Source organism: Physcomitrium patens, chromosome 12 (assembly GCF_059467195.1).
Source record: "Physcomitrium patens ecotype Gransden chromosome 12, ASM5946719v1, whole genome shotgun sequence".
Taxonomy (NCBI): Eukaryota; Viridiplantae; Streptophyta; class Bryopsida; order Funariales; family Funariaceae; genus Physcomitrium; species Physcomitrium patens.
Window position 1 is genome coordinate 15985117 of NC_143421.1, and position 3032 is coordinate 15988148.

Genomic DNA, 3032 nt, shown 5'->3' on the forward strand with positions numbered 1-3032 from the left:
ATGCTCAGGAAGAATATCTGCATTCTTTTTCTCAAAAACGTCTTGATAATCCTGATATTGACTTGGAATGCCACTTGAAGTCTTTACGCTTTCAGAAATAGGTGCAACATAAATAGCAAAAGTTGATCCTTCTTTTGCTGCGTGTATAAATGCTTTTGCACCTATAAGTGTGGGTTTTACTATACTAGACTCATGGTTTTTTACTTGATTAATAGAACTGTTACTAATGCTCCGAGGAAAATCAAGTTTACGAGAAATCCAATCTATTCGAGGATTATACTTTTTTAACCATGATAAGCCTAAAATTACTGGATTAAAGGGAGATCTAATTATATTAAAAATTACGCAACTACTATGACCATTTATTACTACATCTACAGGAAGTGTTTCGTGAGTTACATCTCCAGAAGACAACGGACGACCATCTATGACTTCTATGTGTACAGGTTTAGTTTTTTGTATTAATGATATTCTATGACATCTAGCAAATTCTTCATCTAAAAAATAAGCTGAGGCTCCTGAATCTATCAAGGCAGAGGCTTTGTAATTATTAGGTCCTAAACGCACATCTATTATAAAACAAGGAGATGGTTCTGAGGAGAGGATAGGACCTTCATTAGAAGTTGTACAAGATTCCAGCCGCACGGTCCCTATTGTAGCTGGACGTACTCGTTTTCCGACATACTGTCTTCTTTGACAGCCGTACTCCTCATTTTGTAGTTACGTCGCTTCTTTGGACAATGTTGAGCAGTGTGCTTAGGTTCTCCACAATATAAGCACAATCCTTCTTGTCGACGACGAGACTTTTCTTGCTCAGTAAGAGGTTTGAAACGTACCGCATCAATTTGCATATCCTCTACTTCTGAAGGTATGTGTTGAGGAGACGTCGGTGTTGCCATTGAATTGTAGTAACGTTGAGGCCTACTTGTGTGACTCTCGGATCGAAATTCAAAAAGTCGATTGTCGCACTTCACAGCAAAGTCAATTGCTTGACTCAATGTTTGAGGATCAGGTAAATTAAGCATCAATTTCTTTACCTCATATTGTAATCCGTAGAGAAATTGACTCACAAGTGCGGCATCATCCCACTTGATATCAGTTGCAAGTTGTCGAAATTGCGAAGCATATAATATTACTGATCGATTGCCTTGTCGCAAAATACGGATCTTGTTGGTTGCAACACGAATTGCATCATGTTCTCCAAACATGGATCGAAACTCTGCCAAAAAAGCCTCCAGATTATCCAATATTGGATCTCGTCGTTCAAGAAAAGATGAAAACCATGACAATGCTGAACCTGAAAGAAGTGTACCAATGAATCTAACTTGTGACCCTGGAGTTGGATAGCTCTGGGGTTGAAGTTCAATCACTAATTGGACCTGATTGATGAATCCTCGAAACTTGGATCTGGTACCATCAAACTTCTCGGGCAAGGCCACTCTCGGTTCTCTAACACTCGAAGGGTGTTCGATTCTGGGAGAAGGGACATGGTTTGGTGCAGATGTTGAAGCAGCCCCAATCATCTCTATATCTTCACTTCCTACCATTCTTGTTGCTCCTTGTGGTGGTAAATTGAGTTGATGCATCGCAAGCATTAACTCCCTCAATTGTTCTTGCATCTGTGCCATTGCACTCTTCATTTCAACAAGCTCTGCCATAGTAGCACTTAGAAAAGAGAAGATGTCTAATAACGCTCAAAACAAATAGAAGAGAGGAATTGATAACAAAGAAAATACTAAGAACAATATCAGTTTAAAAGAGGGTAATCCGCAACTTCTAATGCACTTATGTCTTATCAAGAAAAAGGGGTAATCCACTCTTAATCAAGAAAAGACAAAGCTCTCATATTGTAAGTGTACTCTTGTCAATCTGTCAAGGACAAGAACTCGATGAAAGCTAAAGAGTAAGTGAGACTTTTCTCAAAGAAATAGGACAAAATAGAAATATGTATATTAAGAAAGAAATTAGAATGGCTATTGCCAAAATACAAGAAAACTAGAGACCCTTAAAACTAGACTAGAAACAAGAAAGGAGTTGACAAGAGTGAAGAGGGCTTCACTCTTGCCTCTATATATACTATCTAACTAGAAGCCACATGGCGATGTTCTATAAGACCTCCAATATATGTTGACTTTCTAGGCCACATGCCTTTGCTTACAAGGCAAGTTTTCTATGGATGGACCACGTAGTTAGCTTGTTCTTTAAGCTTCCAACATGTATGGCACATGGCTAACTTGTTGACCAAGTTTCTAGCCTAAAAGTCAACTATAGACTCCTATAAAGTCAAAGCAGCGTCTATAAAGCTTCTAAGAAGCTTCTCTAGAAGATATTACATAATTAACCTACTTTTATCTACTTTTACATACTTTTATCTATTCATATAGGTAATTATATGTATGTCCGTGACATGTTTATGGCTACATTTGGAGAAATTGATAAAAAAAAAAAAAATAGCAGAGACCACGCTCGTATCTTTACAATAAGCATCACAATCAACTATCGAATATACTTCTAAATTCTAAAATCCTACTTATGACATGGATTGAAATCACAAAGCCTTTATCAATAAATTTTGATATGTATTTAAAGATAGTGTCAAAGATTTATTGTTGACAATATTGAGAGTAGATTCATTGAAATAATTTATTATTTAAGCCATTGCATGTGATAATCAATTATTTAAAAGATGCTAAGAACAAAGATTTGGTTAAAAAGATACAAGTCAAGGTATGGAAATACCTTGTAAGTTTTTAGAAGCTTACTTGTCTATGCTAAAGTTAAAATAAATTGACACAATATATTTTAAAACTATTATTGAAGAAAAAAAGACTTATTGTTGGGAATAAGATTTGTGCTTATATTGTAGAAAAGCTAAGTACACTACTCAATTTTGTTCAAAGAAGCAACACAATTATAATATGAAGAGCATAATTGCTAAAAAAGATAATGTGTCAAAAAATAAATTTTTCCAGCTTCAATTAGGACATTCAATTAGAATCATGTACAACACCTAATAAATATCTTCTTTATAT